At 37.1% G+C, this 12,244-nt stretch overlaps 1 long non-coding RNA gene across 2 annotated transcripts in view; it reads left to right on the forward strand.

Annotated features, from left to right (window-relative positions):
* Nucleotides 1-12,244, forward strand: part of LOC138915694 (uncharacterized) — a 53,756-nt gene that overhangs the window by 35,839 nt on the left and 5,673 nt on the right. The window contains exons 4-5 of one of the 2 annotated variants that reach the window (XR_011421814.1): nt 7,322-7,434; nt 8,955-10,033. This is a non-coding gene — a long non-coding RNA (uncharacterized lncRNA). Of the gene's footprint in view, nt 1-7,321; nt 7,435-8,954; nt 10,034-12,244 lie in introns of those variants that run through there. The other variant, XR_011421811.1, reaches the window with a different exon arrangement.

Raw genomic sequence — 12,244 nt, forward strand, 5'->3', positions numbered from 1 at the left:
AGCATGCTGAAATTAACCACTATGCCATGGGGCCAGCCCTGAGGTTTTTTAATTCTAATAGTTTTTTCTAAAAATCAAATTTTAGTTTTGTTAATCCTCTCTGCTGTATGATTTTCTTAAGTTAAAGTGCTAAGAATTTAGAACAGTGTCCAGCACATAGAAAGTGTAAATGTATGTAAAGTATTCTTTTCTGATTTTTTCTTTACTATTTCTTTCCTTTTACTTTCTTTGGATTTATTATGTTTTCCTTTCTCTAACTTCTTAAGTCGCAAGCCATTTTGTTCTTACTTTTGGATCGCTTGCTCTGGGGGAAGCCAACTGCCATGTGGGGGGCACACTCAAGCATCCCTATAGTGATCATCTTCTCTTCAAAAGCGTTTAAGGTTATGACTTCCCTTCTAAGTACTGCTTTAGCTGTATCACATATGTGGTATATTTATGTCACTCAGTTCTAAGTATTTTTTAATTCTTAGAGAATATATACTTTGTAATGTTGTGTATCTTCCAGATGTGTCCATTAGGTAAAATTGTGAATTATGTTGTTCAGAATTGTTAAACCTTCCTGACAAATTGATTTTCTTTATCTCAAGTAGGACTTTTCGTCTTTAAGTTTATTTTGTCTGACGTTAGTATAGCTAAGCAAATTGCTGTTGTTGTTAGTGTCTGCCTGGCATATCTTTTTCCATAATTTTACTTTAAAATTTTCTGTGTCACTGTGTTTTATGTCTCTCTCGTAAACCTTATATAGATAGACTTACTTTTAATCAATCTGTCTTTACTTTAAATGTAATCCGTTTACATTTATTGTGATTTCTGACATAGTTGAATTTCCTGCTGCCATTTTTCTGGGTGATTTCTATTTGTCCCACCTCCCCTCTATGTATCTTTTTCTATCTTTCCCTGTCTTCTTTTAAAGTGATTGAATATTTTTTTCATTCCTTATTTCCCTCTAGTAAGTTGGAAGTTATATACTCTCTATGCTTTTAGTGTTTACTCGTGAAATTTTATTATCCATACCCAACTTTTCAAAGTCCAAAGTTAATCAGTGTCTTTACTCCACTCTAAACAATAAAAGACCTGTAGAAAACTTTGACTCCAATTATCTTCCTCCCAATTTATATGCTATTATTGTCATGCACTTTAATTCTATCTGGTTTTACCTAAACTCCACAAGACATTATCATTATAGTTTCATCTAGTCATTGCTTTTTTGGATTCACCCACATATCTACCACTTTCTTGGCTAATTATTTTATCTGTGATCTCAAGAAATAGATCATTTCCTTTACCTTAATTACAACATTTAGTGTGGTGTGGTGGCAAACTCTCTCAGTTTTTGTTTGAAATGTTTTTATTTCATTCTTGTTTTTGAAAGACAGTTTTACTGACTGTGTCATTCTAGGTTTATAGTTATTTTATTTGGTAATATTAAAGATATTATTGTTTTCTGGATTCCATTGTTCCTACTGAAATGTCAGCTTAAAGTCTAATAATTGTAACTTTGAAAGTAGTGACTTTCTTTCTGTTTGCTATTAAGATATTATTTTTGCTTTGAGCGTTCTACAGGTCCACTATGCTGTTTCTAAGGGTGGGTTTTTTTTTTTTTTTACTTAACCTTCTAGTGATTTGTTGTTTCCTGAATCTGTGGTTTGATGCTTTTTATTAGTTCTAGAAAATTCTCAGCCATTTTTCTCTTCAAATATTGCATCTGGCCCATTCTCTCTCTCCTCTTCTTCTAGAATTATGATTGAGTCCATGTTAGTACTTTTTCACTGTACCCTCCCTTACCTCTCTTTTATCTTTCTTGTAGCTTTGTTTTCTGAACTGGATTTTGGGTAATTTCTTCACACTTTGTCTTCCAGTTCACTGACTGTCTTTCTTGGCTTCCAGTTTGCTTTTAAACTTATTCATTACATTTTAAATTTAAATTATTATATTTTTCATTTCAATAAATTCTATCTACTTATTTTACAATCTTTATTGTGATTGTTGTAGTCTCTTGAGCCTTACCCACCTTTTTTATTTCTTCTTTTATTTTTTAAAGTATATTAAAATATTTATTTTGAATTCTGTGATTGATAACCCAAATATCTAAACTCTCTGAATGGAGTTGAAAGTCTGTTTCTCATTCTGTTTTTTCTTTCTGGCTCTCATTCATAATACTTTGTTTTCTTATGTGTTTTATGATTTTTTACTGTGAGCTTATATTTCTTAGAAGTGTGTGTTTAGGAATTCTTTGAGGCCTAGTTAAAAGTGGGTCCTCCATAAAAGGATTTAGTTTTGCTTTTGTCAGGCATCTAGGAAACCTTTCAACACAGGGAAACTTTAAAATAAATTTTTGATTTTAGGTTTGTTGGACTACCTGAGTCTCGTGAATTCAGACTGTGAATCTATGAAATTCTCAGGTGAATTTTTCCATTTCTATGGTGTGAGACAGGAAAAATTTTCTTTCAGTCTGGAAAAAGGGCATCAATTTTTGTTTCTAGTTTACTTTTATGTGGAAGGTATAATCTTTTGGTAGTCCTGGCTTTACGAAGGAAAGAGAGCTTTCTTGTTAGACTTCCCACCTTGGGAGGGCCCCAGGCCATGTATTCTTCTTCAATAACCCATTAAACCCTGAAAAACAAAATTCAAGTTTGTTTAAGTTTGTCAAATGCCTTCAGAGGAAAATCCGGCTTTATGCTCAACTTACCCTTTTGAGTTATTGCTTTCACCTATTTAACTATTGTTTTGGCCTCAGAGTGTTCCTTATTATCTTGTCAGCTCATCAAATTCATTCAAAAAGATTTTTTCAAAAATATTTTATCCAGGAGCTGGCCCCGTGGCTGAGTGGTTAAGTTCGTGCGCTTCGCTGCAGGCGGCCTAGTGTTTCATTGGTTCGAATCCTGGGCGCGGACATGGCACTGCTCATCAAACCACACTGAGGCAGCGTCCCACATGCCACAGCTAGAAGGACCCACAACGAAGAATATACAACTATGTACGGGGGTGCTTTGGGGAGAAAAAGGAAAAGAAAATTTTTTTTTTTTAAATTTTATCCAGGATCCAGCCCCGTGGCTGAGTGGTTAAGTTCACATGCTCCGCTTCGATGGCCCAGGGTTTTACCAGTTTGAATCCTGGGTGCAAACATGCACTGCTTGTCAGACCACGTTGAGGTGGCGTCCCACATGCCACAACTAGAAGGATCCACAACTAAAATATACAACTATGTACTGGGGGGCTTTGGGGACAAAAAGGAAAAAATAAAACCTTTAAAAAATATATATATATATATTTTATATATATATATATTTTATCCAGCATATTTAGATTTTTTTCAATGTAAGAGTTGCTCAGGATATTAGTCTGCCATGCTAATAGAAGTGGAAGTTCTGGATCAAGCTTCTTAATTGTATTACGCAAATTTTTTGTTCTTCTGTGCGTGAGTTTATTATTCCTTTATTTTTAAAATAGATTTTCTATTTTAGAACAGTTTTGGATTTACATTAAAAAATGATTATTTAGAGGGTTCTCATACACCCCCACACTTAGTTTTCTCTATTATTATCATCTTACATTAGTGTGGTTTATATTACATTTGTTACAATTAACCAATCAATACTGACATATTATTATTAGCTAAAGTTTACACATTATTCATATTTCCTTAGTTTTTACCTAATGTCTTTTTTCTGTTCCACAATCCCATTCAGGATACCACATTATGTTTAGTCATCATGTCTCCTTAGGCTTCTCTTGGCTGTAATAGTTTCTTAGACTTTCCTTGTTTTTGATGACCTTGAGAAGTATTGGTCAGGATTTTATATAATGTCGCTCATGTGGCAATCATCTGATATTTTTCTCATCATCAGACTGGAGTTGTGGGTTTTGGGAAGAAGACCACAGAGATAAAGTGCCATTTTCATCACATATTAAGAATACATACTATTAATGTAACTCATCACTGTTGTGTCGACCTTGACCACCTGGCTGAGGTACTGTTTGCTGGTAGTATTTGTGTTCAACTGTAAGGTTACTCTGTTTTTCCCCCTTTCCGTGGTACAATCTTTGGAAAGAAGTCACTATGTGCAGCCCATATTTAAGGAGCGGGGAGCTATCTTTCACTTCCTCGAGGGTGGAGTAGCTACATAAATTATTCGAGATTCTTCTAGATGAGAGATTTGTCTCCTTTCACTTATTTATTTATTCATTTCATTTATTCATTTCATCTATTCATTTATTTGTTTCACATTTTATTTATATCAGTAAGATTCATAGATATTTATTTTATACCTTGAGTTATAATTCACTATGGCTTTGTTTATTTTCTTGTTCAAATTGTTCCAGCTTTGGCCATTGAACCTCTCTCAGTTGGCTCTTGTGTCCCTTTGGCACGCCTCCGTCACGTGGGTCTATTGTTTATCGCTTTTGTTTTTGTTCTTGAGCACTTCCTTACTTTCTGGCAGTACAAAATGTTCCAGGCTTAATGTTGTACATTTCCTGCCCTAGTCTTAGGATCAGCCATTTCTCTAAGGGTCCCTCCTTCTTTTTACTGGAGGATGGGTACTAGAACAAAGATCTGGGTGCTGAGTGTGCTCGCTGCTGTTGGAGTCTCATTGCTTCTAGGCCCTCTCAGCTTATAGAATAAGGAAACATATGTGTGTATACTGACCCACGTATACATACATATCTATAAATATTTAATGCATTTAACCACCTGTATCTATATTAAGCTAGACATGAATTCATACTGCTGCTATGTATTCTTAACTTACTTAGTCTATGAATTTCTTAGAGAAGTATGTTAAAGTCTCTCATAACGATCATGCAGTTTTTAATTTTTCCTTGCATTTCTGTCTTTTTTTCTTCATAAATTCTGAAGCTGTGAGTTATGTGCATAAAATTTTGTGATAGTCATATCTTCTTAATGATTTGAACTTCTATTAATGTGAAATATCTCTTTCTATCTCATTTAATGATTTTAGCCTTAAAATCTATTTTCACCTTATATTAGTACATTTCAAATTTCTTTTTTTAGTGACCATATGCTTGGTATTTTTTTTCTTATTTCTGTTTTCCTATTTTTTTTCATCTTTTTTTAGGCATGTATATTGTGAATAGTATTTGGCTATGAATTAGAGTTTTTATTTTTAACATGATCTGAAAGTCTTTCATTTCATATAGGGATTTAATTCACTCACTTTTTTTGTCATTACTGATATGTTTAGATGTATCCACCTACCTTATGTTATCTCATCCACTTATGAATTCTTGTTGTATTATCATCATCATCATTATCACTCCTTTCATAAGTTGGCTCCATGTTTCCTCTTTAGTTGTTTAGAAGTTATGTATCTTAATCCTATTCTTTAGTGATTACTTTTTTTTCCTGCTTTTTCTCCCCAAGTCCCCCCAGTATATAGTTGTATATTTTCGTTGTGAGTCCTTCTAGTTGTGGCATGTGGGATGCTGCCTCAGCATGGCCTAATGAGCGGTGCCATGTCCGCGCCCAGGATCCGAACCGGCGAAACCCTGGGCCGCCAAAGCAGAGTGCGCGAACTTCATCACTCGGCCACAGGGGCAGCCCCTTTAGTGATTACTCTTAAATTTTAAACTGGTATATTTAATTTATACTTTTCTATTGACAGCTAAGGTTAATAAGTATCTGTATCCTTTCCCCAAACAAGATAATAACCTTAGCGTGTTTTTATTTCCCTCCCCACGTCAACCATCTCTCTGTACTCTTGGCTGTTTTTTTTTTTTTTTCAGAATGTTCTTTTTTTTAATTTAATTTAATTTTTTTTGAGGAAGATCAGCCCTGAGCTAACATCTGCTTCCAATCCTCCTCTTTTTGCTGAGGAAGACTGGCCCTGAGCTAACATCCGTGCCCATCTTCCTCTACTTTATATGTGGGACGCCTGCCACAGCATGGCGTGCCAAGCAGTGCCACATCCTCACCCCGGATCTAAACCACTGAACCCTGGGCCACCAAAGTGGAATGTGTGAACTTAACTGCTGCGCTACTGGGCTGGACCTTAGCTGTTTTTTATCTTTGCAAATCACCCTAACAGTTCTCACAGATTAGTGATACTCTTTCTTCTTTCCTAATGCTAACATGGATTTATTCTCTCTCCCCACCACCATCGCTTTATGAGGTTTTACAAGTGTCAGCTTTAATTCTTGCAAATTAAGTTGGGACTCGTGCTATATCTTTAGGTGAGTACTGTTCTCTCTCAATAGACTATGTGTCTAACTTTTTGTCTTGCTCTTATACGCTAGGATAGGGTATTCACCCTTTGTGTCTTCCGCTTACTTCCCAGTAGGATGGTCATTCACCCGTAGACTGTGAGAAAATTGGTGAACACACCTCAAGAGATGATGGTTTTTCGTTTGCTCATCATGTCTTCTGTTCCTCTCTGGCCATATCCTGGAACTGATATTTCTATGTTCATTTGTCTACATTCACTCAGGGACTTATGAGTAGCTCTTGTGCTGAACACTTTTGGTTGCCTTTTTTCCCATATGCGAGTTTACCTGGTCCCAGAGAGCTACACAAGCGCAGATGGCTGCTGCCATCATCACACCTGGTGTCTCAATATACTCTGATCCACCAGCTATCCTGAATCAAGTGTGAAAAAGTCCTTTAGTTCAGACAAGACCAAGTCCTTAAATAGTAAGAAAATAAACAGAAAAACTTAAAAAAAAATTAGAGGAGTTAAAACATAAAATCTGAAACCGCAAAAATAATTTAGAGAACATAGAATTCGTAGTAGTAACTAACACGTCTTGAGCAATTCCTATAATCCGATAGAGGGGCACACGTGAGTTAAATTGTCTAATTCTCACAGCTCCACGAGGGAGGCAGGATTCTCGTTGCACTCGCTTCCAGGTGAAGAAGCTGAGGCTTAGAACGGCAAGGTCAGGTGCCCAGGTTTACACAGTGGGTAAGTGGCAAGCCAGGATTTGAACCTAGGTGTGCCTGACTCCAGAGCTTGTCATTTTAACCTCAGTGCCTATACTGTCTAACTAAACCAAATGCCACTCACAGAGAGCCTTGGCCAGTGCCGTTTAGAGGACCCGCAGTTCTGTTTACTTTGTCCTCATCTCAGCTTTGAGGAGATTTACCCCCCCAGTCCACTTTTAGTCTTAATAACTTCTCACCAAAGTGGGCTTTAACTGCTATTCTTTCAACTTTCCTCTGGGTCGTCGGAATTTCAGACCTTGTGCCTGTAACATGCTTTGCATGGAGTGGCCAAAACACAGGTGGGTCAGTCACGTTCAGGAGCTTTTCTAGGAGCTGCACCCTTTAGCTCTTTCATAATTTCTTCTTGTTTGAACCTAGAGATTCTTGAGAAAGTCCAAGCATTTTCACCAAAGGCTGTTATGAAAACACGTGTGGAACCTATAGAAAAAGAGAGGAAGGCAGAGGTGGAGTGATGTAAGGCTTACTCTAAGGTAAGTACTTATAAGCTGACGTTTCCTTCTGTAAGCATTATTTCAAGCCGTAATATTTGTGTTCAATATTGGGCTCACAAATGAAACGAGTCAGAGAAGCTCAACAAGGATCAGAAGAGCACAATACTATTAGGAAGTGTGGGAAATAGAACCAGTAACAATTTATCACCAACTATAAAAAGGCAATTTAACGATTCCATTGAGGACCAAATGAGAAGAGACAGCAATTGCTTTAGGAAAGATTTTGGCTGGATGTTAGGAGGACTCTTCTGACAACTAAAAGTTATTGGATGCTAGAATTCATTTTCAGAAAAATGGTGGACTCTTCTCTGGAGATACTTAAGGAGAGAACAGGCTGTTCTCCTTTCAGACTGCTTGAAGGTAGTTCATTCATTCATTCAACACATATTTAACGAGTGCCTGTGATATGCTAGACGGTCTTCTATTCACAAAGGATACAGCTGTGAGGAAGACAGAAACTAACTCTTGTCGTCATGAAATTTACATTACAGAGGTGGTGGTGAAAATAGATAAATGAACAAATGACAAAATAATTTCAGATACCACATGCCAAGAAACAGGATAATAGGAAGTGACTAGAGGCCTACAATCTAAAGATTGTATGCTCATGGAAGGCATTTACGAGAAGATGATATGTGAGATAGACCTGAAAGATAGGAAGGGGCCATCTGGATAGCTATAGGGAAGAGCATTCCAGTGAAAGGAGCAGTACATGCAAAGGGCCAAATTAGGAACAAGGAACAAGTTAGGCAGGTTTCCAGAACCGAAAATAGACTTACATGGCTGAAGCGTAGTGAGCAAAGAGGGAAGAGTAGTTGGAGAAAATCAAAGGGTAGAATAAACTAGATCCGAGAGAGGCTTCGAGATGTTGGGATTTTCTCCTAAGAGCAATGGGAAGCCATAAGAGGGTTTGAAGCAGGAAAATATCATGGTATGTTTTATATTTTAGAAAAATGTATTCTGGTTGCTGTGTGGAGATGCATTAGCAGGGGGTGGAATAGAAGCGGGGAGAACCGTTTAGGAGGCTGCTGTGGTGGTCCCGGTGAGAGATGCCAGTGGTTCGGCCAAGGGTGGTAGCAGTGGATGTAAAGACAAGAGGACAGATCAGAAGATTTTCTCCAGTACTTTGGTCCTATGATTTTCCGAAGAAATTATATTTCTATTGTTTCCAAAAGAAAAATAATGCAGACATGCAAAAGTCATGAACATTTCATTTTTGGTGCCTATGATTTCACAATGACTTTACACTTAAACGTTGTTTGGGATAGGAAAGGCATTCTTTGAAATGAGAACACTAATGAAATCAGTGTCATGCTGGTGCTATGGAATGGCCTTGATGGAGATGCATTCTCTGCTTTGTACACCGATAATGGCTCTTTTCTCCTTGTGGATCCCCTGAAGTCACACCATACTTATGGGATATAAGGCTAGAAAGATAAGTTACAACAGATCAGGCAGAGCCTTGTGAGAGGCTAAGGACACCATGTTTTATTTTGTAGGTCGAGTCATTGAAGGTTTTTCTGAACAGAGGAATCACATGATTAAAAATTTTTATTAAAAAATGTTAATTTGGAAAAAATGGATCAAAGAGGAGAGCTCCTGGAAACAGGGAAATCATGAGACTCTTGCAATTGTCCAGGTAAGAAGTAACAAGTATTTAGACTAGAATAGAGATAAAGGAATTGGAAAGAAAGGGACTGATGAAGTGAGAAACATTTTGGAGGCTGACTCAACCGACAGAATTTACAGATGGAACTGATGGAGTTAGTAAGTGGAGTAGAAGAAATAGTCAAAGGTTGTTTCTGAGATTTCAAATCTGGATGACTGGGATGCTGTCAAGAGAAAGTGGAATACAGAAGAGGAGATGGTTCAGGGCAAGAGGAAAGAGGATAGATCTGTTGCACAATAATGTGAATATACTTAACGCTGCTGAACTGTACACTTAAAAATGGTTAAAATTTTATTTTATGAGTTTTTTACCACAATTTTTTAAAAAAAGAAATAGGATACAGGAGGGTAATAAAGGCAAGCTAATCTGTATCAGCGACAGCAATCTGCTAAAGGACAGGCTGGAGAGAAGGATGCCTTAGTTTGGTGAATTGTAGGGCAAGTCAAGGAGACAGATGGCAACCATTCAGCTTAAGTCTGCAAGAATGAAACGATGTCTAGCGACCACATGAGCCTCAAAGCCAGCCCTCCAAGAAACTCTCTGGGATTTTATTTTTCTCTGGACTCCTGAAGAAGTATGTTTCATATTTTTAAAAAATGAGTACCAAGTCATACACAAAATTGTTCCCACCCATCTGCTTATACCTCTGCTAATGTGCTAGGAGGGGAGTGATGAAATTACACCTCACCGATGGATCTAAAAGGCTTCCTGCCTGAGACCATTGTCTTTACTGTTTACCCACCTAGGTTTCCCGAGCACCAGCTGGAAGGGTTCCCTGTGCGGGTGTTTTATTGGGGCGTTTGCCACCAGGCACGATTATCTGTTCGTCATCAGTCATTCCCTACTCTCTCTTTTTTTTTTCACCTTTATTGAGGCATAATTGACAAATAAAATTGTAATATATTTAAACTGTGCATTCTGATGATTTGATATATGTATACATTGTGAAAGGCTTCCTCCCATTTAGTTAACTAAAACATCCATCGCCTCGAACACATATTTATCATTTTTTCTTTCTTTGGTGAGAACATTTAAGTTCTACTCTCTGGCAAATTTCAATTATACAATACAGTGTTGTCAACTTCCACCCCTCCACAGCTTCCCATCCCATTTCCAAACAACCACTGATCTGGCTTCTATCACTATAGATTAATTTGGACTTTCTAGAATTTTATATAAATGGAACCACACAGTATGTACTCTTTTTGTCTGGGTTATTTCATTCAGTATAATGTTTTTTGAGATTCTTCCAAGTTGTTCATTTATCAACGGTTCATTTCTTTTTATTGAGGAGTAGTATTCCATTGTATGAATTTCGTTTGCCCATTTACCTGTTGATGGTCTTATGGATTGTTTCCAGTTTTTAGCCATTACAAAAGGAGATGCTATGAACATTTGGTACAAGTCTTTGAATGGACATATCCTTTCATTTATTTTGGGTAAACATTTAGAAATGGAGTGGCTAATTAATAGTGGATGTGTGCATAACACTTTAAGAAATTGCAAGCACATAGCAATGGAGATTGGATTGGTGGTTACCATAGGGGATGTGGGGGGGAGGGCAAAAGGGGTGATTAGGCTCACATGTGAGGGGATGGACTATAATTAGTTTTTGTGTGGTGAACATGATGTAATCTACACAGAATTTGAAATATATTACGATGTATATCCAAAAGCTATATAATGTTATAATCCAATGTTACTGCAATTAAAAAAAGAAATTACAAACTTTTCCAAAATGATTATATTATTTTACGTTTCTATCAGCAGTGTAACATTTTACATTTCTTGCGGCCGTCTGGAACACCAACGACACCAAATGCTGATGCAGACGTGGCGCAACAGGAGCTCTCATTCATCGCTGGTGGGAATGCAAAGTGGCACAGCCACTTTGAAGACAATTTAGCAGTTTCTTACAAAACTAAACGTACTCTACCATACAATCCAGCAATCATGCTCCTTGGTATACCCAAAGGAGTTGAAAACTTATGTCCACACAAAAACCTGCACACAGATCTTTATAGCAGCTTTACTCATAATTGCCAAAACTTGGAAGCAACCAAGATGTCCTTCACTAGGCAAACGGATAAATAAACTGTGATACATCCATACGGTGAAATAGTATTCAGTGTTAAAAAGAAATGAGCTATCAAGCCATGAAAAGACATGGAGGAAGCTTAAATGAATATTATTAATTGAAAGAAGCCTATCCAAAAAGGTTACATACTGTATGCTTCTGACTATATGACATTCTGGAAAAGGCAAAACCAGAGACTAAAATCAGTGGTTGCCAAGGCTTAGGAGGGAGGGATGAATAGATGGAGCATAGAGGATTTTTAGGGCAGTGAAACCACTCTACACATTACCATAATGATGGACACATGTCATTGTACATTTGTCCAAACCCGTAGAATGTACAACCCTCAGAATGAACCCTCCTGTAAAGAATGGACTTTGAGTGATTATGATGTGTTAATGTATGGTCATCAGTTGTGACAAATGTACCACTCTGGTGGGGGATGTTGATAATGGGAGACACTATGCATGTGTGGGCACAGGGGCTATGTGAGAACTCTCTATACCTTCCTTGTAATTTTGTTGTGAACCTAAAACCGCTCTCAAAAAATTGTCTTTAAAAAAATCATTTTTAAAAAAGCTAGAAGACAGCCCATCCTGGGGTTAGAAATAGACATGGGCAGAGAGAGATTTCCCACAAGGCTAAATTAGGGTCCCTTGAACTGCCATATGTTTTTTTAAAAATTTACAAAAATAAGACATTTTGTATTCTTTTTCTTAAGGAGGACTGCCCAAATTGTGTACGTTATAGGACCCATAAAATCTGCATCCATCTGAGATGTATTGGATCCATGTTACTCTCTTCATCCTGAGCGTTCTTTTTGAAACTAGCTAAAATAGACCTTTCCCGGGAAAGAGGGATGTGGGTTCTAATCAGTGAAGAACTCCAAGATCATTGAGTGAACTTTTAATCTTGTACTAAAAAGTTTAAACATTTTTCTTCCCAATATAGTCGAGATTTCTCCCAACAATGAGAGTATAGACCTCTCATTATCTGTTAGTTGGGATGTTCTTATTTTATCTTCAATATTTGCATTTTTCTCT

The sequence above is a fragment of the Equus caballus genome, chromosome 1 (assembly GCF_041296265.1).
Source record: "Equus caballus isolate H_3958 breed thoroughbred chromosome 1, TB-T2T, whole genome shotgun sequence".
NCBI lineage: Eukaryota > Metazoa > Chordata > Mammalia > Perissodactyla > Equidae > Equus > Equus caballus.